Consider the following 26,666-nt stretch of genomic DNA (forward strand, 5'->3'; position numbering starts at 1 on the left):
TTAAATGACACTATAGCCCAAATGGATCTAACAGATATCTACAGAACATTTCACCCTACATCTAAGGACTTTACATTCTTCTCAGCAGTACATGGAACCTTCTCTAGGATTGACCACATGCTAGGCCATAAAGCAAGTCTCAGCAAATTCAAAAGAATTAGAATCATACCATGCAGCTTCTCAGACCATAAAGGAATGAAGTTGGAAATTAGCAACTCGGGAATCCCTAGAGCACGTACAAACACATGGAGACTGAACAACATGCTCCTGAATGAACAATGGGTCATAGAAGAAATTAAAAGAGAAATCAAAAATGTTCTGGAAGTAAATGAGGATAACAGCACATCATACCAAAACCTATGGGATACAGCAAAAGCAGTGTTAAGAGGAAAATTTATACCAATAGGTGCCTACATCAAGAAATTGGAAAGGCACCAAATAGATGAACTTTCAAGTCATCTCAAGGATCTAGAAAATCAGCAGCAAACCAGACCCAAAGCTAGTAGGAGAAGAGAAATAATTAAAATCAGAGAAGAAATCAACAGGATTGAATCCAAAAAAACATTACAAAAAATCAGCCAAACGAGGAGCTGGTTTTTTGAAAAAATAAACAAAATTGACACCCCATTGGCCCAACTAACTAAAAAAAATAAGAGAAAAGACCCAAATCAATAGGATCAGAGATGAAAAAGGAAACGTATCAACAGACACCACAGAAATAAAAAGAATCATCAGAAATTACTACAAGGACTTGTGTGCCAGCAAACAGAGAAATCTATCAGAAATGGATAGATTCCTGGACAGATACAACCTCCCTAAATTGAGCCAGGAAGACATAGAAAACCTAAACAGACCCATAACTGACACAGAAATTGAAACAGTAATAAAGGCCCTCCCAACAAAGAAAAGCCCAGGACCAGATGGATTCACTGCTGAGTTCTAACAGACATTTAAAGAAGAATTAACTCCAATTCTCCTCAAACTATTCAGGGCAATCGAAAAAGAGGGAATCCTCCCAAACTCTTTCTATGAAGCCAGCATCACCTTAATTCCTAAGCCAGAAAAAGATGCAGCATTGAAAGAGAATTACAGACCAATATCCCTGATGAACATAGATGCAAAAATCCTCAATAAAATTCTGGCCAATAGAATGCAACAACACATCAGAAAGATCATCCACCCAGACCAAGTGGGATTTATCCCCGGTATGCAGGGATGGTTCAATGTTCGCAAAACAATCAACGTAATACACCACATTAACAGACTGCAGAAGAAAAACCATATGATTCTCTCAATAGACGCAGAGAAAGCATTTGATAAAATACAACACCCTTTCATGATGAAAACCCTAAGCAAACTGGGTATGGAAGGAACATTCCTCAATGCAATCAAAGCAATTTATGAAAACCTACAGCCAGTATCCTATTGAACGGGGAAAAGTTGGAAGCATTTCCACTGAAATCTGGTACCAGAGAGGGATGCCCACTCTCACCACTGCTATTCAATATAGTTCTGGAAGTTTTAGCCAGAGCTGTTAGGCAAGAAAAAGAAATTAAAGGGATACAAATTGGGAAGGAAGAACTCAAACTATCCCTCTTTGCAGACGATATGATTCTTTATTTAGGGGACCCAAAGAACTCTACTAAGAGACTATTGGAACTCATCGAAGAGTTTGGCAAAGTAGCAGGATATAAAATCAATGCACAAAAATCAACAGCCTTTGTATACACAGGCAATGCCATGGCTGAGAAAGAACTTCTAAGTTCAATCCCATTCTCAATAGCTACAAAAACAATCAAATACCTTGGAATAAATTTAACCAAGGACATTAAAGATCTCTATGATGAAAATTACAAAACCTTAAAGAAAGAAATAGAAGAGGATACCAAAAAATGGAGGAATCTTCCATGCTTATGCATTGGAAGAATCAACATCATCAAAATGTCCATTCTCCCAAAAGCAATTTATACATTCAATGCAATACCAATCAAAATACCAAAGGCATTCTTCTCAGATCTGGAAAAAATGATGCTAAAATTCATATGGAGACACAGAAGACCTCGAATAGCCAAAGCAATCTTGCACAACAAAAACAAAGCCGGAGGCATCACAATCCCAGATTTTAGGACATACTACAGGGCAGTAGTTATCAAAACAGCATGGTACTGATACAGAAACAGATGGATAGACCAATGGAACAGAATAGAAATACCAGAAATCAACCCAAACATCTACAGCCAACTCATATTTGATCAAGGATCCAAAACCAATCCCTGGAGTAAGGACAGTCTATTCAATAAATGGTGCTGGGAAAACTGGATTTCCATGTGCAGAATCATGAAGCAAGATCCCTACCTTTCACCTTACACAAAAATTCACTCAACATGGATCAAAAACTTAAATCTACGACCAGACACCATCAAATTATTAGAGAGCATTGGAGAAACCCTGCAAGATATAGGCACAGGTAAAGACTTCTTGGAAAATACCCCAGGAGCACAGGCAGTCAAAGCCAAAATTAACTATTGGGATTGCATCAAACTGAGAAGTTTCTGTACTGCAAAAGAAACAGTCAGGAAAGTGAATAGGAAACCGACAAAATGGGAAAAAATATTTGCAAACTATGCAACAGATAAAGGGTTGATAACCAGAATCTACAAAGAAATCAAGAAAATCCACAACATCAAAACAAACAATCCACTTAAGAGATGGGCCAAAGACCTCAACAGATATCTTTCCAAAGAGGAAATCCAAATGGCCAACAGACACGTGAAAAAATGTTCAAGATCACTAGCAATCAGGGAAATGCAAATCAAAACCACAATGAAGTTTCACCTCACCCCGGTTAGAATGGCCCACATTCAGAAATCAACCAACAATAGATGCTGGAGAGGATGTGGGGAAAAAGGGACACTAACCCACTGTTGGTGGGAATGTAAACTGGTTAAGCCACTATGGAAGTCTGTCTGGAGATTCCTCAGAAACCTGAACATAATCCTACCATTCAACCCAGCCATCCCACTCCTTGGAATTTACCCAAAAGAAATTAAATTGGCAAACAAAAAAGCCATCTGCACATTAATGTTTATTGCAGCTCAATTCACAATAGCTAAGACCTGGAACCAACCCAAATGCCCATCAACAGTAGACTGGATAAAGAAATTATGGGACATGTACTCTATGGAATACTATACAGCAGTCAAAAACAATGAAACCCAGTCATTTGCAATAAGATGGAGCAAGCTGGAAAGCATCATGCTAAGTGAATTAAGCCAGTCCCAAAGAGACAAATATCATTTGTTTTCCCTGATCGGCGACAACTAACTGAGCACCAAAGGGAAACCTGTGGAAGTGTAATGGACACTATGAGAAATAGTGACTTGATCAGCTATGGTGCTGACTGTTGATGTACAATGTAACACTTTATCCATTTTAGTATTTTTTTTTGTAAACTCTGTAATTAACACACAATTATTCTTTTTTTTTTTTTTTGACAGGCAGAGTGGATAGAGAGAGAGAGAGACAGAGAGAAAGGTCTTCCTTTTTGCCGTTGGTTCACCCTCCAATGGCCGCTGCAGCCAGCACATCTCGCTGATCTGAAGCCAGAAGCCACGTGCTTCTCCTGGTCTCCCATGCGGATGCAGGGCCCAAGGACTTGGGCCATCCTCCACTGCCTTCCCGGGCCATAGCAGAGAGCTGGCCTGGAAGGGGGGCAACCGGGACAGAATCCGGCGCCCCAACCGGGACTAGAACCCGGTGTGCCAGCGCCGCAAGGCGGAGGATTAGCCTGTTAAGCCACAGCGCCGGCCTAACACACAATTATTCTGAGGTGTCTAAATCTTAACTGAAAAGTGATCCCGGTTAAATATAAGAATGAGAAAAGGAGAGGGAGGAGATGTATAATAGGGGCCATGCTCAATTGGATTTGCCCCAAATGATGAAGTTAGAAAAGTGCCAGGGGATTCCAATACAATCCCATCAAGGTGGCATGTACCAATACCATCTCACCAGCCCAGGTGATCAATTTCAGTTCACAACTGATCACACTGATAGGCCTAAGAGTCAAAGGGATCACACAAACAAGATTAATGTCTGCTAATACTAACTGATAAAAAAAAAAAAGGGGGGGAGAGAAGGATCCAACATGGGAAGTGGGATACACAGCAGACTCATAGAATGGCAGATGTCCTAAATAGCACTCTGGCCTCAGAATCAGCCCTTAAGGCAATTGGATCTGGCTGAAGAGCCTATGAGAGTATTTTAGGCATGGAAAGCCAAGACACTCTGGGGAAAAAAAAAAAAAAAAGATGAAGAAGAAGAAGAAGACCTAAATGAAGGATCTCAGCGAGTGTGATCCCAGTGGAAAGAATGGGGCCATCAAAGTAGGAGGTACCTTTCTCTGAAGGGAGGAGAGAATTTCCACTTTGACTATGGCCTTGTCGGAATAGGATCGAAGTCAGTGAACCCTAAAGGCTTCCATAACCTCGGCAACTCATGGCTAGAGCCTAGGGAGATTACTGACGCCATAAACAAGAGTGTTAAATTGTTGAATCAACATCAGGAGTCACTGTGTACTTGCGTCCCATGTGGGATCTGTCCTTAATAGGTTGTCGAAGGTGAAGTAATGATATAGCTAGTACTGAAACAGTATTCTTACACTTTGTGGTTATGTGTGGGTGCAAACTGATGAAATCTTTACTTAGTATATACTGAAGCGATCTTCTGTATATAAAGATAATTGAAAATGAAAAAAAAAAAAAACCTTTGGTTTTAAATTGGAAATTACATCGAAAAATAATCAATATTTTAAAAAAATATCTTGCAGAATCTCGGTCATTAATGTGAGGTACACTGTTGTTTGATGCTATAACTAGTACTCCAGCAGTATTTTTTCACTTTGTGTTGCTATGGGAGGGCAAACTGTTGAAATCCATATATATACTAAACTGATTTTCTATATATAAAGAGAATTGAAAATGAATCTTGATGGGAATGGAAGGGGAGAGCGAGTAGGAAGGGGGAGGGTTGCGGGTGGGGGGGAAGTAGTGAGGGGGGGAAGCCTTTGTAATCCATAAGCTGTACTTTGGAAATTTATATTCACTAAATAAAAATAAATAAATAAAACTAGTAATTCTGCAAACACATACACAAAAAAATACTTGTGCTTTAACATAAATTGATGATGACACATTTTAGCATTATCATTTTCAGGGTCAAATTACTTTAGTTTATAATATGTTTACCATTTTTTTTTTTTTTTGACAGGCAGAGTTAGGCAATGAGAGAGAGAGAGAGAGACAGAGAGAAAGGTCTTCCTTCCGTTAGTTCACCCCTCAAATGGCCGCTATGGCTGGAGCTACGCCAAGCCTAAGCCAGGAGCCAGGTGCTTCTTCCTGGTCTCCCACGCAGGTGCAGGCGCTGAAGCACTTGGGCCATCCTCCACTGTTTCCCAGGCCACAGCAGAGAGCTGGACTGGAAGAGGAGCAACCAGGACAGAATCTGGCGCCCCGACCGGGATTAGAACCCGGGGTGCTGGCGCCGCAGGTGGAGAATTAGCCTAGTGAACCTCAGCACCAGCCAATATGTTTACCATATTTCTAACATTACTTATATTCTGCCACTTATTTTCACTCAATTTTGAGCATCTTTTATTCTAGATTGCGTAATAATAATTCCTGAATGTTCTCCATTTAGAAAGTTTTAAAATGTCATTTTTCAAAGTTCCTAATTTTGGTTTAAAAATATGAGATGTATTTTTATGAAGTTTATAATCTAGTGTGAATATGAGTAAACATAAACACCCAAAAGTAGATTCGGCACTTCAAATATGATATCCTTCACATAGGTCTATATAATATATCATCCATTCTTCAGGCACAGTGGTCATAGTACTAATATGCATAGATAAATTCTCATCAATTTGCTTCCTCTGGTAGTGAGACACTGATGATATTGCAGGTGGTATTTTATTCCATTAGATAACTATTATCTTCCAGAAGACTTTTATCCTGCACTTGCTTAAATAGATTTAATTAATAATGCTTTTTTTAAAAGTTACTCTCTCTCTCTTTAGATGTATCACAGATGTTTTCCACCATTATACAAGTAATTCAATATTTACTTTTAAATTTTATGCTTCCTTTACAAAGTATAATTTTGAATTATTATATATTGACTCCTAACTTCTCACCTGTTATACACTTATACCCATAAGTTGAAAGCCCTCCAAAAAGGAGAGCACTGGGTGGATTTAAGTATTATAATTTCTTAAAGATTATGGAAATAATAAAAACTTAGCACTTACTGCATATGTCTATTTATCAACTGTGGTGCTAAGTAGCTTTATGAACTATTGTTTTGGTCTACATAGCACCAGAAATGATAGATTAATATTATATCCCCTCAATCTTAAATTGACAAATTTCTAAGCTATAAGAATAAGTAAGGGGCCAGGGTGGTGGCACAGTGGGTTAAGTTGCCACTTGCAATGTTGGCATCCCGTCTATGTTCCAGTTCATGCCTCAGCTGTTCCACTTCTGATCGAGCCTCCTGCTAATAACATGCCTAGGAAAGCAATGGAAGATGGGCCAAGTATTTGTGTCCCTGCATCTCACCTTTATCCTTGGGAGACTTGGGTGAAGCTCCTGGCTCCTGGATTCAGCTATTGTGGCCATTTGGGGAGTGTACCAGTGGATGGAATATCTCTTTCTCTCTGTCTCTTCATGTCTCTCTGTAACTCTAAGTTAAAATAAATAGATAATTCTTTCTTTAAAAAAGAGGATTAAGTAACTATACAAAAAGGTCCTGCTTCTAATAAATGACAGTGCTAGACTTAACCTCAGCTCTGTCTGAAGTCTCAAATGGCCTTAAATAGAATAATTATATCACAGTATGTTTGAGTATTGGTCTATGCCAAGTTATAAGAATGTAATCAGAAAAGGGCACATGGACTTTGAATTACATTAGTCATGTATTCTTCTCTAAGATACAAAGTTCCTTTTTTATTGAGATATAAATTATGGCAGTATTTTATTTTTTTTTAACTTTTATTTAATGAATATAAATTTCCAGTGTACAGCTTATGGATTACAATGGCTTCCCCCTCCCATAACTTCCCTCCCACCCGCAACCCTCCCCTCTCCCGCTCCCTCTCCCCTTCCATTTGCATCAAGATTCATTTTCAATTCTCTTTATATACAGAAGATCAATTTAGTATAAAGATTTCAACAGTTTGCACCCAAGTAGAAACACAAAGTGAAACATACTGTTTGAGTACTAGTTATAGCATTAAATCACAATGTACAGCACATTAAGGCAGTATTTTAAATAAAATTCTCTGTTTAGAATTAGTATGGGCATAGGCAAAATATATTAGATATGTAATTATATTTAATGATTTTTAACTATTATGTTGTTTAATTAAAGAAAATCAGAGGAGCTGGCACTGTAGCATAACAGGTAAAGCTGCCACCTGTGAAGTTGGCATCCCATTTGAGAGTCAGTTCATGTTCCTTCTGCTCCACTTCTGATTCAGCTGCCTACTGGTGCACATCCTGGGACATAGCAGATCATGGCTGAAGTGCTTGAGTCCCTGTGTCTCATGTAGGAGAACCCCATGAAGTTTCTGGCTCCTGGCTTTGACTTGGCACAGCCCTGGCTGTTGAGGCATTTGGGGAGTGATCCAGCAGATGAACCATCTCTCTCACTCCCTCCCTACTTCCTTCCCTCCCTTCAATTCTCCTTCCCTGCCCTTCTATCTTCTTCTTTCTCTCCATGTCTACCTGTCAAATAAAATTAAAAATTAAAAAAAAAACCCTTGGCTTTATTGGAACAATAGCATGCCTCAGTGTTTGAAGTGATTCTCCTTAGTCTGAATGATTCTAATATAGTTCATTATCTTCCTTTTGCTAAGTTGTCTTTCTGTATTTTTTCTGTAATGAAAATGTGCTACTTTTGAAATAAGGAAAAGAAATAAAGCCAAAAATCAAACAAGTTGACAGAGACAAATGATATATAGATTTAGAAAAGTCATCTGGGTGATTTGTAAATGCTAGCTAATATATTACAGGTATGGTTTCAGATTTTGAATGACTCAGTAACTACAGGATGAAAATTGCTCAAACAGATCATTCTGCTGGCAGATAGTCCAGTTAAGGAACTGCTATAACATTTTAAGTGGCGAGTAACGATTGCCAATACTAATCAGTTTTGGAGATATTGGAAAGCTAACAGACCAACTAACTGCTATCATAGGAGAAAGAACTAAATGTATGGAATTAAAAGACAGTAGTTGTCTAAATATGGATTTCACCCTGAGGATCCAGTCAGCTCTTAATGTGAAGAAATATATGAATAATACCAAAATGAAACAAAAAATTAAGTTATGGGAAAAATTATCCATCAGTTAAGAATGCTACCAAAAACCTATGGCATCTCTAGTTATCTTCATCAGAGTAGTAGAATTTCTCTAGAGAAAAGTTTTTTTTTTTTAATATTCAAACCCATATTTTATTGGCTTTAATTACACACGTCAATATTTACAAAGTTAAAGTTTAAATGAAAAGTCTCTATTGTAATAAAAAAATAACTACAGCCCATATTAAAGTGCCCTGGGGCCAGTCCATGTCAATCAGCTGAGAATCGGTGACTGCATCAGGAGCCAGGCAGTACTATGCATTACAACAAAGCAGTTTGTTTGTGGTCAGTGTCTAAGACTCTAGAGAAAACTTTTAATCTTGTGGTAGTTAAGGGTGCCACTCTATGGCAGCTTATGGGGAGATAAGCCAAAGAAAGTTTGGGCCTGTTTCAAAGCTCAGCATTTTTACTTCTCTGGAATCTGAATTGTTGGGTGAATTTCCTGGAAAGGTGAATTTTCTGACTCCTCTACTTCTCACTAATTCCATTTTCTAATGAGTGAGTACATCAAAGGGAGCTCTGTGCTCTGTACCACATCTTCTCTCTGATCCCATTAGAAGACAGTCTGACCATACACAATCTCAGCTGCTTTTCTTTTTCTTTTTTTAAGATTTAATTTATTTGACAGAGTTACAGAGAGAGAGAGAGAGAGTCTTCCATCCACTGATTCACTCCCCAGATGGCCACGATGGCTGGAGCTAAGCCAATCCAAAGTCAGGAGCCAGGAGCCAGGAGCTTCTTCCAGGTTTCCCACATGAATGCAGGGGCCCAAGGGCTTGGAGTATCTTCTGCTGCTTTCCCCGGCACATTATGAGGGACCTGGATCGAAGTGGAGCAGTGGAGACTAGAACTGCGCCCATATGTAATGCCAGTGTTTCAGGCCAGGGCTTTAACCTGCTGCACCACAGTCCCTGCCTCCACAATCTCAGGTTCTCTGCGCTGTATTTTTTTTTTTTCACTTTAAAAAAAATTGTATGAAGGTAACAATTTCATGTGTTTTATACATACAGTTTTAAGAGCATAGTAATACTTCCCACCATACTCACCCTCCCTACCACCCTTCCTCCTCTTTCATTTCTTATTGTTTCTAACTTTTACAATGACATACTTTCAATTTACTGTATAATTACAAGCTCAACCCTCCACTAAATAAATAATTTAAGAAGTAGTAAGTAGAAAACCACTGTTCCTCAAGAGTGTAAACAGTCATAAAAATGATCAAATCTCAAAATGTCAGTTTCAGTCGTATACATTAATTTTTTTGATACTCCATATATTTTTTACCATGAATCATGGAAAACTTGTACCATTTTACTTTTTCAGATAGGCTTATTTCACTAAGTGTAATGGCCTACAGTCATGTCAATTTTGTTGTGAGAGATAGAATTTCATTCCTTTAATTTCATATGACTGAGTAGTATTCCATCGTATGTATGTACCACAAGTTCTTTATCCAGTCATCAGTTGATAAGACGTCTGGGGTGATTCCATGTCTTAGCCATTGTGAGTTGACCTGTTATAAACATGGCTGTGCTGATAACTGGCCCAGCCATTCTGCTCCTAGGAATTTATCCAAAGGAAATGAAACCATGAAGCCAGCATATGAAAGAGTTATCTGTGCTGTAATTTTACAATGGAGAAGTAGAAGGAAAGGCATATGGAGTTTCACAGTTCTGACTTTGACAGATAAAATAAAGCAATACTTAGGGGGCCGGTGCTGTGGTGCAGTGGGTTAAAGTCCTGCCCTGTAGCGCCAGCATCCCATATGGGCACCAGTTCTAGTCCCGGCTGCTGCTCTTCCTATCCAGCTCTCTGCTATGGCTTGGAATAGCAGTAGAAGATGGCCCAAGTCTTTGGGCCCCTGCACCCACGTGGGAGACTCGGAAGAGGCTCCTGGCTCCTGGCTTTGGATCAGTGCAGCTCCAGCTGTTGTGGCCATCTGGGGAGTGAACCAGCAGATGGAAGACCTCTTTCTCTGTCTCTACCTCTCTCTGTAACTCTGTCTTTCAAATAAATAAAATAAGTCTTTTTTTTTTTTAAAAAAAAGCAATGTTTAGGAGAAGGATTAGCAAGCCTATTTTTGTTTCAAATCTAAGTACGCATCTTACAGATGAGTATCTTGTTACTATACAGCTTCTATTTTAATTTCTATTTGTCTATATTTTATTATCCTAATCTCATACAAGAATTGGAATTGTTATTTATTAGGACTTCTCAAAACCAAACACTATGGTTCGAACATGGCAATTCCTGTCCCTGACGCCCTACACAGAAGCCTACCAAGTTCAGTTTATCCACATAATAAAACTGCTGTCTTCCACTGGGTTGGAGAGCTGGTTTCCAGTTACATGTGTGATTTTATGAATGCTAGAGTGGAAGAGTGTGAGTAGTTAGTTCTGTGGTATGGAATATAATGCTTCTTAAATAGATATTCAAGCAATTCTGTTTTTTATACTCGTTCATCAAATTCTTCTGTTGTAAGTATCTGGTATCTACAAAGTTATATGCTTTTCATGGCTTGTGTATCTTGGATTGATTCTGGTTGAAGAAAGCCACGGTGTGCAGGCTCAACTTTCTCTCTTCTACTGTTTTACATACCATTTGACAGTCTGTTTTCTATCTCCCAAAATTTGTTTGCACTGCTGGTCAGTAGTTACCTTTCTTCCCATTCACGTCATTGTGAATATGTGCCTATATTATTTTGTTTACTCTTTTAATGAGTGTGTGGACCAGGAGCAGTATTAACAACCCACTGCTGGTTCTGCTATATTTTCTTGGAAGTTCAAAAGTGTCATCACCAAATGGTTAGTAAGTCAGGGTTGAGGTAACCAAAATTCTTCTACACATGATCTTTGACTTAAAATGAATCAGAGTAATCAAAGGAGACATTTTTTTATCTGTAGAATTAATGTTCATATATCATTTCTTTTGTAAATACATATATTTATTTGAAAGGCAGAATTACTAGAGAGAGAGAGACAAAGAGAATGAGCTCTTCCTTCCATAGGTTCACTCTCCAAATGGCTGCAACATCCAGACTGGGGCAGGCCAAAGCCAGGAGCCTGGAACTATATCTCAGTCTCCCATATGGGTGGCAGGGGCGCAAGTACTTCTGCTTCTTTCCCAGATGTAGTAGCAGGGAGACGGATCAAAAGTGGAGCAGGGGACACTTGAACCAGCGCAGGAAGTGCCTTAACCTATAATGCTACAAGGCCCGCTCCAGTAAAACCACTAGTTCTTACCCATCATTTTGAACTCCATTCTTAGTAGAATATTATAAACCATAATCCACTAAAAAGGTATTTAAAGACAAGTTTCATGGAAAGAATGTTGACCTTGGAGTAAGTTTTATGGAAAGAATGTTGACCTGTTAGCTAACTACTGTGTAGCCATAAAATGTTGAAGCGGAGTCTGGCATTCAGGCATTAACAGATTTAGCCACTGCAGTGCTAGCATCCTATATGGGTGACGATTCTAGTCTCAGCTGCTCCACCTGGGATCCAGCTCTCTGCTAAGTGTGGAGGATGGCCCAGCTGCTTGGACTCCTGCATCCATGTGGGAGACCTGGAAGAAGCTCCTGGCTCCTGGCTTCTGTCTGTCCCAGTCCTAGTCATTTCTGCCATTTGGAGGATGAACCAGCAGATGGAAGACTTTCTCTTTCTCTGTCTCTCTCTCTCTGTCTCTCTTCTTCTCTCCCTCGCTCCCACCCTCCCTGCATCTCTAACTCTGCCTTTCAAATAAATATAAAATGAATCTTTAAAAAACATTGAAGCGTAATTGTGTTGTAAATTGTAGAATGAAAGTGGACAGATGGTTAAAATAGATTGGTTCTGGGATTTTATTCTGTTTTTTTAATTTGTGGGTTTCCTTTGAAATTTCAGTAATTGTGCCAAATTAATCATTTTAAATAAAAAGTCCAAGTAATGTAAATTAATTAGCAGCTATATACTATTTGACTATACTCTTTACATAGGTTAATTCTTTTAATTCTCATACCAAACCTATGGGGTAAGAACTTTTAAAGTCTCCCCTTAGATGCCTGCATCCCATATCAGAGCTCCTGATTCCCAGCTATTCAGCTTCTACTCCGCACTCCTGCTACTGTGATCCTGGGAGATAGCAGGTGATTACTTAAGTGAGTGAGTCCCTGCCACTCATGTGAGAGACACACATTGAGTTTTAGGCTCCCGGTTTCAGCCTGGTCCAGACTCAGCTGTTGCTGGCATTTGAGTAGATCTCTCTCTCTCTCTGTCGCTCTCTCGCTCTCCCTCTCGCTCTCTGGCTGTTGGTCTCACTTTTTCAAATAAACAAACTTCTAAAAATTTGATAAAATCTCCCCTTAGAAGATGAGGAAACTTAGTTGCAAACTGGTACAATAATAGACTCTGGATGACACAACTAGGGAAGCTGGTATACAGGAAGACAAACTGCTAAACTCATTTTCCTAACCACTGTGCCTTCCAGTCGTGTTTGATCCCATGTTGTAATTATTTACAAAAAATAAACTAAATTCATATATTTTACATGACCATTGTCCATTATATAATGTCTAGGACAACTCATAATTTTATTGACTTTAATGACTAGCTCTTTAGAGGAACTAGAATGACCCTGGCCCTTGAGTGCACCATGGAAATAAATTGATTTGAGTTTAAATTTCGTGCTCTTCTAAGACGTTAATTTTTTTAACAATGAAGATTTTCAAAAGTAGCATGTACTTTAGTTGAGCATAAAACTAGGGAATTATAAAAATCACCTGTAATGCCACCACTGAGAAAAATGTTGCTGTGAATATGGGTGAAAAAGTACATTAAAGAAAACAGTTTCCTGGTAGCTAAAAAAGATTTAATCTAAATTTGTGTTTTAGGAAATTTCAACGTACATGTTTTTATTTTAGATCAATTCAATGAATATTTGTGTTTATTTCTTGCTGCCTTCATTGCTTGTTTTATTAATAGATTTAAATCTCTAAATCTCAGCTTTCCTATGCTGTGAAAACCTTTTTTCCTGAACTAACATTTTATTAGATCAACTCATATTCTCCACCTCTGAACAACTTTCAATTTTGTTCTATTAATTCCCTGATTATTCAGTCTGACAACTCAATTTTCCTTTAAGGAAAATGTAGAAATTACATGATTTTGTCCATTGATTTTTGGGAAATGTTTCAGAAATGATTTATGATGTTATGATAAAATGCATTTTCAAAACATTATAGCCCATAATAGAATCTGGGACACTAGAATAAGAATGAAAATATATGGAAATTTTATGAAAATATGAATAATGAGAAAAATCAACATTTAAACTCAGATAAAAGAAGCAGTTCATTTCCAGATGCAAATTTGAATCTAGACCATCCATCATTAAACCTGGCTAAAATAGAGAGTAATTAAGCAGAACAAGAAAGTGAACCAAAAACAATGAAGACAAAATCCTAGTAAAATAAATTGATGTTAAATACAGTTAAAGAATTAAACATTTTCCATTCATGTTTAAGTCGTTCAAATTCAATTTTAATATTCATATCTACATATATATGTATTTAAAGCAAATATGTTCATGTGAAATATGCTTTAAAACTGTGCTGAAAATTGTTCTATTACCTTAGAGATGGGATAATCAATATACAAAGGCCAGCAGATAAGTAAATGAATTTGAGCATTATGAGACAAAGTGCAAAATATTTGTGGTATCCTTTGATTTATCACTTTTTAATGAAGACATGGTATAAAATATTATATATAAAATATTATATATAAAATATATAGTATTATTATAATATATTATTATATATTATATATTATATGTATTTATATATTAAATATTCAGATATATTAACTATTCAAATAGAATAATATAAGCTTGTGATAATGTACTTTATAAAATTTATTATTATAATACTTCTCAGATTTTTTTTAAATCTAAGAAATGCTTTAAAATATCATCTTCTATGTAATATTCCCAGATTAAAACAAACATCGTCCTGAGCACTTTATGTATATTATATATATTAATTAAACCAGTGCTTATAGCATTGATGTGAAATAGTTTTGATCATTATCCTCAGTTTTAAAGTAAATTAAAGCAAGATTTTATGTGAATAGAGGACTGCAATTTTTTTAAAAAGATTTATTTATTTATTTGAAAGTCAGAGTTACACAGAGAGAGGAGAGACAGAGAGAGAGAGAGAGAGAGGTCTTCCATCTGCTGGTTCACTCCCCAATTGGCCGCAACGGCTGGAACTGCACCGATCCAAAACCAGGAGCCAGGAGCTTCTTCCAAGTCTCCCACATGGGTTCAGGGGCCGGAGGGCTAGGGCCATCTTCTACTATTTCCCGGGCCATAGCAGAGAGCTAAATGGGAAGTGGAGCAGCCAGGACTAGAACCAGTTCCCACATGGGATGCCCGCACTTCAGGCCAGGGCATTAACCCACTGTGCCACAGTGCCGGCCCCAGAGGACTGCAATTCGATCTTAGGCAATCTGACTGCCTTGTGCATGTGGGTCATTAGGATAAGCTTCCAACTCCTACCAGACATTGCCTGTGATGGCTGTATGAATGATCTCTCCTGCAGGCTAATATTGCAGGCATATGATTCTTCACATCTTTGACCGCAGTTGGTATTTTCAGACATTTAATTTTTGCAAATTTGATTATGATATATTGTTACATTTCCCTAAATCCTAGTAAAGTTGTGCATCTTTTTGTATATGTATTAGTTATATAATGTTTTCTAGATTTTCCACTATTGCATTTTAATTAACTATATCAAAGTATAAATTACAAGCAATAAAATTTGCAATTTATGTATTCTCCCATGTAACATTAGCAAGTCCCTTTTTCTCTCAATATCACACATACTTGAACCCAAGAAAACACTGATCTGCTTTCTACTGATATCAGATTTTTCTTTTTTCAAAATCTCATGCAATTGAAATCATTATCTACTTTTTTCTTCCTGGCTTCTTTCACTGAACATATTTTTAAGTTTTGTTCATGATGCTGATATGTATTTGTATATGTATATGCATATATATGATATATATGTGTGTGTTTGTGTAATTTGCTCTGCTTATTTGCAAAATGTATTGTATTGAATAGATCACCACAAATTATTGAGTCATTCACTGTTGATGAACATTTGAGTTGTTTCCATTGTTTTACTGCTATGACTCTAGCTTCCATGAACATCCACATACAAGTCTTCCATGTTCATTTCCCTTTGTCAGATGCGTAGGAGGTAATTGTTAAGTCATGTTGCAAGTCAGTCCATATCCATAATCTTTTTAATGTTGGCCAGTTTAGTGGAGGGTTGTAGTTTGTCGTTTCATTTTAATATGCATTTGTCCTGGTCATTAATGATATCCAGCATCATATCAACTCAATGAGACCACTAAGCTCCCCTTGGGATCACTCACCCTGTACTTATAGGAAATCACAACTATGTAGACAATTGGGATGAGCATAGGGCAAATTTTATCTGTTCCCTTTTCTATTCTTTTTTTTTTAAATTTATTTGACAGGTAGAGTTATAGACAGTGAGAGAGAAAGACAGAGAGAAAGGTCTTCCTTCCATTGGTTCATTCCCCAAATGGCTGCTACGGCCGGCTCTGCACCAATCCGAAGCCAGGAGCCAGGTGCTTCCTTTTGGTCTCCCATGTGGGTGCAGGGGCCCAAGCAGTTGGGCCATCCTCCACTGCCCTCCTGGGCCATAGCAGAGAGATGGACTGGAAGAGGAGCAGCTGGGACTAGAAACCGGCACCCATATAGGATGCCAGCGCCGCAGGCAGAGGATTAACCAAGTGAGTCATGGCGCCGGCCCTGTTCCCCTTTTCTTAATGCTCATAGTTCTCTTTTGTCTACCATTCAATGTCTGAAATCAGAATGCTTGCAATTTTCCAAAATTTCTGGTCACTTACAATGAGAAGGTAGTTTTGTTTTTTTTTTTTTTTTTTTTTTTTGACAGGCAGAGTGGACAGTGAGAGAGAGGCAGAGAGAAAGGTCTTCCTTTTGCCGTTGGTTCACCCTCCAATGGCCGCCGCGGTAGGCGCGCTGCGGCCAGCGCACCGCGCTGATCCGATGGCAGGAGCCAGGTGCTTCTCCTGGTCTCCCATGGGGTGCAGGGCCCAAGCACTTGGGCCATCCTCCACTGCCTTCCCGGGCCACAGCAGAGAGCTGGCCTGGAAGAGGGGCAACCGGGACAGAATCCGGCACCCGGACCGAGACTAGAACCCGGTGTGCCGGCGCCGCAAGGCGGAGGATTAGCCTAGTGAGCCCCGGCGCCGGCTGAGAAGGTAGTTCTTTTAAATTTTTTTATATATATAAAGTGAACAAATTTGCTCTATTTCATATATACAGATTTAAGAGCATAACCATAGTTCCCACTCTACCCTCCCTCCTGCCTATGTTCCAAACCTTCCTCCTCCTTCTTCCTTTCTTAGTTTTTCTTTTAATTTTTACAATGACTTACTTTCAGTAAGGTGATTTTATCTTTGTTTTTCCAACATGGGCAGTAACTATTGCCTCTCCATTGTTTCACAAAATAAATCAAATTTAGTTTTTTTTTTCTTAAACTAAAATGTTAGCTATTGCAATTTGTTTATGTAAGAAAATTAAATTTAAATTACATCAGATTTAGAAGTTTCTGATTTTTTGTTATTTTTATTTCATACTTTTTTCTGGATTCTGCATTACTTTATTAAGAGTTAATTCAGTGAGGTTATTATGGTGGTAAACATTTAGCTCATTTTAACTCTAAAACGTCTTTAATTTTATCTCATTTTAGGATAGTTATTTAACTGTGCATTAAATTCTAGATTAAAATTATTTTTTAAAGATGTATTTATTTATTTGAAAGAGTTACAGAGAGTGAAAGAGACAGAGACAGAGACAGAGACAGAGAGAGAGACAAAGCTAGAGGGAGAGAGAGAGATCTTCCATCTGGGGATTTACTCCCTAGATGTCTACAACAGCCAGAGTGGAGCCAGGTGAACACCAGGAATGAGATGTTTCTTACAGGTCTCCCATGTGGCTGCAGGGGCCCAAATGAAGAATATGTTTTAGTGATGTCTTATCACTATAATAGTGATAGTGTCCTATCACTAAATTTTTGTTTTCTGTTTCATTTTATACTTGATTGTATTTAAAAGGAAATTTTACTAGGTATACATTACTAAAATGTCAGTTCTTATTCTCCATTTGGAAAGGAAATATTCTAAGTGCTTCTGGTTTCCTTCATTGTGTGCTCTGAGATTTTCCCCTTTCTCTTTATGAAAATGTGAACACCAAGGTCAAATCTATCATATAGATAGCATAGATAAAACTTGAGCATCAGTTCATGATATCTAAATTAAAACCACAGTATCCTACCTAACAATGCCATTTTCTTTTCTTTTCTTTTCTTTTCTTTTTTCTTTTCTTTTCTTTTCTTTCTTACAGGCAGAGTGGACAGTGAGAGAGAGAGAGAGAGAGCCAGAAAGAAAGGTTTTCCTTTTCCGTTGGTTTACCAATGGCTGAGGTGCCAGTGCGCTGCGCCGATCCGAAGCCAGGAGCCACGTGCTTCTCCTGGTCTCCCATGCGGGTGCAGGGCCCAAGCACTTGGGCCATCCTCTACTGCACTCCCAGGCCACAGCAGAGAGCTGGACTGGAAGAGGGGCAAGCGGGACAGAATCCGGTGCCCCGACTAGGACTAGAACCCGGTGTGCCAGCGCTGCAGGCGGAGGATTAGCCTATTGAGCCGCGGCGCCGGCACCATTTTCATTACCCAAATTCAACATTAGTATATGCAGCTATCTAGTTGGATTGTATGAATTACATGATATTATATCAAATTTAACATCAATGACTAAAATATATTTTTATGTCTAGCAGTGATTTCGCATAGAAGAATGAATAGAAATAGAATGAGGTTTATTCATGTTAATCACATGTGTCTTAAGGAATACTCTTTTGAAATGGTTGTTAAAAATCTATTATTACTGGAAAAAGCAAAGGTATTCTAAGAGTTAAACTAATAGCTTATTGGCCAAGTTCAAATTCTGTGAATTACTGAACTTTGACAGACTTTTCCCTCTATGAGGAAAAAAAATTAAATGCATTATCAGATAACTATTAAGAGCTAAGGCTTTGGAGTAAGATTTACCTGGCTCAGATTCCTGCTGCACTATTTCTGAGCTGTGAGACATTAATCAAATAATGTAAACTGTATGACTTTTTCTCTAAACTGGAAATTGGGGATTATGTTACTGTCTTACAGAACTGTCACATGGACTTAGTGAGATGCTGAATGTGAAATTTTTAGTGTAAAGACAGGCACATGGGAACTCATCAATGAATATTTTTATTATTATTTAATATGCAAGTAGCTGAACTTTATACTCTAGATTTAAGCCTTCTAAATCATAAAAAAATTCAACAACTGTTAGCTAAGTCAGAATATTTCCCTTTTCACACACACGAAAGAAAGATGTCACATAACAGGTGAAACCACTGGCATCCCATATGGGTGCCAGTTTGTGTCCCTTTTGCACCAGTTCCAATCCATCTCCCTTGTAATGGCCTGGGGAAAGCAGTAGGAGATGTCCCAAGTGCTTGGACCCCTGCCATTCAACCTGGCCCTGCCATGGCCCTTGTAGTCTTTTGGGGAATGAACCAAAGGATTGAAAATTTATCTCCCTCTTTTTTTTTACATTTATTTTTAATTTATTTTTTTAAAATTATTTATTTATTTGTAAGTCAGAGTTACACATAGAGAGAAGGAACAGCACAGAGAGAGAGAGAGGCCTTCCATCTGCTGGTTCACTCCCCAGTTGGTTGCAATGGCCTGAGCTGTGCCATTCGGAAGCCAGGACCCAGGAGTTTCTTCTAGATATCCCAAGAGGGTGCTGGGGCCCAAGGATTGATCCATCCATCCTCTACTGCTTTTCCAGGCCATAGTAGAGAGCTGGATAGGAAGTGGAGCAGCTGGGACTACTGAACTGGCACCCATATGGGATGCCAGCACCACAGGCAGAGGTTTTACCTGCTATGTCACAGTGCTGGCCCCAATTTATCTCCTTTTTGTATCTTCCTTCCTCTCTCTCTCTCTCTCTTTCTCTCTCTCTTACTCAGGTTTTCAAATAAAATAAATACATCTTAAGAAAATAAAAAACCTTAACAAAAATCAAATAAATCCAACAGCTATTTTTTAATCTATCACAATTTGGGCACAAGAAAAAATAATGATCCAAAAAATGGAAAGATAAGTGGATACCGAAACTGATAGTTTACTAGAAACAGAAGCACAATGCCACAGTCAGTGCCAGTATGAATATTTAAATTCAAGTAATTGCTGAAGGCCCAGTGATGACTCATTCATAAAGACATAGTCCTAGGCAGTCTCTACAAATTCATGAAATTTTTCAACAAAAAGCCTGTTCTGATCCTCTCTGTGAACACCTGAGGAAAATCCCTTTATGCTTCTTGCAGAAGGAGGAGGAAAGTAATTGTTTTGCAATATACACAGGTGAAAAAAAAGCATTTTGAAATATGCTAGAGCATTTGTTTGTGGTATTTGTAACAAGGACCAACTCTCAAAATAACTTACTTTAAAACCTCATATCTGTGGTGGGTATTGTGGCAAGAAGGTTAAGCTGCCACCTGGAATGCCTACTCCTATATTGGAGTGCTTGGAATCGAGATCCTCTTTCTCCTTCCTGTCCACATTCCTGCTATTGCATTTGGGAAATCAGCAGGTGATGACCCATCCAACGCTACCATCCACATGAGAAACCTGGGTAGAGTTTCTGGCTCCTGACTGCTCTGACCCAGCTCCAGCTATTCAAAGTACTTAGGGAATTAACCAATGGATGTAAGATCTCCCCTCCTCAAGTGAATGAATGCATGAATGAAAAATAAATAAATAAATAAATAAAACTTTTTAAAAAGAAGCCATATCTAACAATCAGTTAGCCAACTCCTAACCTTCCTGTTTCACATAAGGAGAGGGAAAAAAAGCTAAGAAACTCTTATGATGGTCACATCATGTGGACTCTGACCCATCAGATAGATGTTGACAAGATTATAGAATGCTTCCTCTTCCAACATGAACAGGCTCAAGGTTAATAATAGTAAATTACAATTAATTGAGCTGCAAGGACAGACTCCATCTAAGGATTTTCCATGGAAATCCAAAGATAACAAGAAACACAATGACACTAGAAGAAATTTAAACCTGTGCTACCTACGGCTAAAATGAACACTCAACATAGCCTAAATGCTATTCAAAAAAGAAAATCTCACAAGAAAGACTTATTTTTATCATTCTCTCCTCGGTATATCAATGCAGCATTCAACAAAATGATGCTAAATCTGAATAAACAAAGTATCAGAATGAGACTTAAGTATTGCAGAAATTTGAACATTATCAGAATTGAAATTTATATTAATCACAGTTAACATGCTAAAGTCTCTAATGCAAAAGATGGACAATGTGTGAGAATAGATTGATGAAGTGAGCAGAGGAAGAGAAACACCATGAATCAAAAAGAAGAGAAAATAATGCACTAAAAAAAGCTTTTGATGGGCTCACCATTGGACTTGAAGTAATACTGACTAAAGTCTTCCGAATTGATAACAGACTCCAAATAACATATTCAGGAAGCTCAAAGAATACGAAGATGATTGAAAAAAAAACAATAAAAAGTCCACTACTGGGTATATCATTTCAAAATAGAAAGTCAAAGGCAATGAGTACTTCCTGAAAGGGTCCAGAGGAGAAAACAAATATTAACTATAGAGCACCAGGGGTAAGAACTATCAGATTTATTTTCATAAAATATTCAAGCAAGAAGACAGTAGAATGAAATATTTATCATGTTAAAAGAAGCAAACCAACAATCCATCATCCTGTATAGAAAAAATTTACCTTTCCAGAGCGGAGGATAAATAAAGACTTCGCCAGAGAAACAAAAACTGATAGAAATAGTTATCAATAGATTATGCTTGCAAAAAAGGTTTTAAAAAGCTTCAGAGAGAAGGAATTTAATACAGAACATGAACACATACCCATATTAAAAATGAAATACATTAGATAATGAATAACTAAACGTAAAATACATATTTATATTTTCTTAGTTTTAATAGGTAACTGTTCAAATACTAATGTAAGCAGTGCATAGATAGGGTGATATAGCTTATGAGTAGGTGAAATGAATGGTAGTAACATTATAAATAACACTAGGGAGAAATTGAAGATATTATGTTATAAAATACATACATTACCTGTTAAATGATAGTGTTATTTGAGAGTGGACTTAGGCTAGACTTGAGTAAATACTTCAAATCCAAATTAACCACTAAAGAGCAGAAAAAGAATAATTTGATAATAGATGAAAAAAATGGAATCATATAAAATGCTCATGTAACATTAAAGATTTTCAAAATAATATTTCAAAAGAAACCAATAATAAGTGCAGTGAGTGAAATAATTACAAATATAGTTAGATATTCTACGCCTACACTGAATCAATCACATTAGAAGTGAATGGTCTAGATATACTAACAGACTGACAGAGTGGGTAGTTACTAGGGCTCATGGGGGATGGGAAATGAGGAGTTGTAGGTCTGAGGAGACAAAGTAGCAAACAGATAAAATGAACAAGTCTGGAGATGTAATGTAGAACAACTTGAGGACTGTAGGTAATAAAGTTGTTGTATATATGGGAGTCATAAATAAATGAGCATAATCAGGAATAATAAAGTACTCACATAAATGTTAGCTCCTTTTGCCACAATAGAAAAAAAAATAGATAACTATGGGAGATGGTGGATATGCTGTTTTACTATTTACTATAGCAAACCTTTTGTGGGTGAAAACTATGTATCCCATAGCATCACATTTTATTCCTTAAATATACACAATCAAGTTTATTTAAAATATAAAACTGACATGAAAATAAAGTTTTGAAGTACAAAATGTATCACACTACTTTAAAAGACAATTCAACAATTGCTTAAAAGCTCAAACACAGTCTTTTTTTTTTTTTCATGGAAAGATAAGTTTTATTTTGGTGCAAAATATCTTGAAACCCATGCATAGTTTTTCATAATATGTACTTTTCATAATTTTTTTTATTTTTTTCTCATAGAAACCTTTTATGTAAGAAATATAAACTTCATGCATTTCCTAAGTACAACTTTGGGAATATAGTGATTCTTCCCACCCTCCTACCCATACTCCCACCTCTCCTCCTCCTCCCTCTCCCATTCCCAGTCCCATATTCCACTAAGATCTGTTTTCAATTAGCTTTATACACAGAAGACCAATTCTATACTAAGAGTTCAGCAATTTGCATGAAAAAAAAAAAAAACTTTTACTCAACAGTCCAGACAAGTCATTGCATCATGAGGTTAAATTTCATTTCTTTTTTTTAAAAAACTTTTATTTAATGAATATAAATTTCCAAAGTACAGCTTATGGATTACAGTGGCTTCCCCCCTCCCATAACTTCCCTCCCACCTGCAACCCTCCCCTTTCCCGCTCCCTCTCCCCTTCCATTCACATCAAGATTCAAGATTTTTTTTTTAAAAGAAACTTAACTTTAAAGAAGCACCCAAAGATGATACACCTTTTGCGAGAGCTTATACATAATTATAATACAACTCTTTGAGGATAGAGGCCCTGCGTGGGAAGTTAGTGCACAGTGACTCCTGTTGTAAATTTAACAATTAACACCCTTATGTATGATGTCAGTGATCATCCAAGTCTCTTGACATGAGCTACGTAGGCTATGTAAGCTGTTTGAATTCACAAACTCTTTCAGTATCTAGACAAGGCCATAAGCAAAGTGGAAGTTCTCTCCTCCCTTCAGAGAAAAGTACCTCCTGGCCAGCGCTGCAGCTCACTAGGTTAATCCTCCGCCTGCGGCGCCGGCACTCCGGGTTCTAGTCCTGGTTGGGGTGCTGGATTTTGTTCCAGTTGCTCCTCTTCCAGTCCAGCTTTCTGCTGTGGCCCGGAAGGGCAGTGGAGGATGGCCCAAGTGCTTGGGCCCTGAACCCACATGGGAGACCAGGAGGAAGCACTTGGCTCCTGGTTTCAGATTGGCATAGCACGCTGGCTGTAGAGGCCATTTTGGGGGTGAACCAATGGAAGGAAGACCTTTCTCTCTGTCTCTCTCTCTCTCTCTCTCTCTCTCTCTCTCTCTTTCACTGTCTAACTCTGCCTGTCAAAAAAAAAAAAAAGAGAAAGAAAAATACCTCCTTCTTTGATGACCACTTCCTTCCACTGGGGTCTCACCCACCGAGATCCTTCATGTGGGACATTTTTTACCACAATGTCTTGGCTTTTCATGCTTGAAATGCTCTTGTGGGCTTTTCAGCCAGACCAGAATGCCACAGTCTTATAATACAAGTCAGACAATGTGGTCTTAACTCTTTGCTGAATTGAAAACCTAGGTTGACACAAAAACCTGCAGAATAATTCTTATATTCTTCAATTTTATTGAAAATTGCTGAAAAATGGAAGCAACCAAAGTGTCCTTTGAGAGTTCAATGGGTAAACAAGCTGTACAACATACACCATTTAATATTATTCAGCATTAAAAGAAACGAGCTATCAAACAACAGGAAGGAAAATTAAATTAATGTTAAAAGACACCAGTCTAAAAGAGCTAAATACTGTGTAATTCCAACTTTATGAGATTCTGGAAAGGTAATATCATATGGATAATAAAAAGATCAGTGTTTCCCAGGATGGAAAGGGGGTGGGGAGAGGGGAGATGAACAGGTGAAATACTGGAGATTCTTAGGGCATTGAAACTATCCTGAATGATACTGCCGTGGAGGGTGTGTGACATTGTGCATCTGTCAAAGCACATGGAACCATACAACAACAAAAGGAAATCACAGTGTAAATACCAGCTTCAGGTAATAAAGTGTTCTAATAATCGCTCTTAGAATTACATTTAAAATGTACTACACCCATGAAAGATATTTTAGTAGATTTTTTAATGATTTTATTTATTTATGAAGTAGAGTTATAGACAGAGAGAAGGAAAGACAGAGAGAAAGGTCTTCCATCCACTGGTTCACTCTCCAGAGCTGGGTCTATCTGAAGCCAGGAGCCAGGAGCTTGTTCCAGGTCTCCCACACAGGTTTAGGAGTACAAGGATTTGGGCTGTCTTCTCCTGCTTTCCAGGCCATAGCAGGGAGCTGGATCAGAAGACGAGCAGCCAGGACATGAACCAGCACCCATATGGGATGCCAGCACTGCAGGTGGAGGCTTAACCTAGTAAGCCACAGCGCCGACTCTGAAGATATTGATTATTAGGGAATCTATGAGGGAGTTGGAGGGATTATTTAGGAACTCTGTGTAACTTGCTCAATTTTCTGTCAATCTAGATGTGCTTCAAATAATATTTATTCTTTTTCAAATAAAATGTAAATTTCTTGATATATATATTATGACAGTTTAATTATATGTGATAGCAAAATCCTGTCTAAACTAGCCATGGTTTTGGTCATTCTAATTTAATTCACCTTCCAGTCAGGTCAAAAGCTGAATGTCTTTTCCATAAATGACCAGATAGAATATAAATTATAGTCCACTAGGAATGACAGATGCTTGCAAAAACAAATAAAGGCTTCTGTTTGACTGCTTTCTGTCATTTCTGATCCTCAGGTACTTCCTGCTCACTCAGCTTTTCAATTTTTTTTCCTATTTCTAGGTAATCCCTGATAGGACAGTTTCTCTAGAGAGTAGGGACACCATTATTTTGACAAATGTCTCTACATGAGTTCTTACTGTTTCAACACATGATCAAATGAATGAATAAATGACCTATGAACGCTACATTTGAAAATAAAATCTATCATAGGTGTAATCAGAACAGACGAAGTATAGCAATTTGCTGAAGTAGCCATTAATATTAGTGATCATATTTACATCCCCTTTGTCTTGACAAGAAAAAGATTGATGCCACCAACAAAGGCACTTTATCCCATTTCAGGAATGCATTATTTGTTTCAGTATTGTTACCTATCCTAATCTACTCACCCACTTGCTGGGGAAAAGAAGCCGCTTCTATGTGGGTCTTTTTTTTCCACTTTTCTTATTATGTACAATATCTTTTTAAAAAAATTTGGTTTCCTTGGGTCCTGGACTACTTCTGAGGTAGCTGTATAAGTTACGCACACTTATATACTATATTAAATGGATGACATGTAAAATAATCTGTCATGATTAATTATAATATAGTTTTAAATATTACATATTATAATACCCTCTTCTGTTCATTTTATTGTATATGTGTAAGGCTCCTGTCACATTTTTAAAAATTATTTATTTATTTATTTGAAAGAGAGGCATAGACTGACAGAGACCTTCTATCTGCCACTTCACTTGCCGAATTCCTGTAATAGCTGTGACTGGGCCAGGCCAAAGCTTGTAGCCAGGAATTAAATCTGGGTCACTCACATAGCAGGAACCCAATTATTTGAGCCATCATCTGCTGCCCTCCAAGGGTGCACATTACCAGGAAGCTGGAGTCAGAAGCAGAGCCAGGACTCGAATCCAGGTGCTCTAATACAATATGTGGTCATCTTAAGTGGTATCTTAACAACTAGGCCAAGCACCTACCCACCAACCTGGTTTTTTTTGTGTGTGAAAATATTTTCCTTTGCTATTGTTAATTTAGTTTCACATAAATTTAAAATACAGTGTGCTAATTGATTCATGTGTACAATTTGTAATGAAAAGTGAGTTAGGTTAACTAGCACTTCCTTATCCTTAAACAGTTAAATAATATTTTGATTAACACGTAATAATTATATGTATTTATTGGGTAACATGTCATTTTAATACATGTACACAGTGTGTACTGATCCAATCAAGTTATTAACATTTTCATCTCCTTACTATCACTTGATGATTAGAGAGTTTTCAGTACCACTATTCTAGTTCTTCACACAACATATAAGTTATCGTGAACTACTGTCACTTTACACTGTGCTGTAGATCCTAAAGTTAATATTTCTATCTAACTGTAATTTGGTATCCATTATCCAATGTGCCTTGTCTCCCTCTGGTAGACATACACCCTTCCTAGTAATAAGTGTTCTCCATTTAGATTGACTTATTTTACATACACATAATGAAATGATTGTTATTGTCTAGTATAATCACATATCAGTCAACTCAAACAAGGTATTAGTCAGTTTTCCCTTACTGCAATGATAATTTTGAATCAGGCTGCTCTATAAATAAAAAAGAT

The sequence above is a fragment of the Lepus europaeus genome, chromosome 4, assembly GCF_033115175.1.
Source record: "Lepus europaeus isolate LE1 chromosome 4, mLepTim1.pri, whole genome shotgun sequence".
Taxonomy (NCBI): domain Eukaryota; kingdom Metazoa; phylum Chordata; class Mammalia; order Lagomorpha; family Leporidae; genus Lepus; species Lepus europaeus.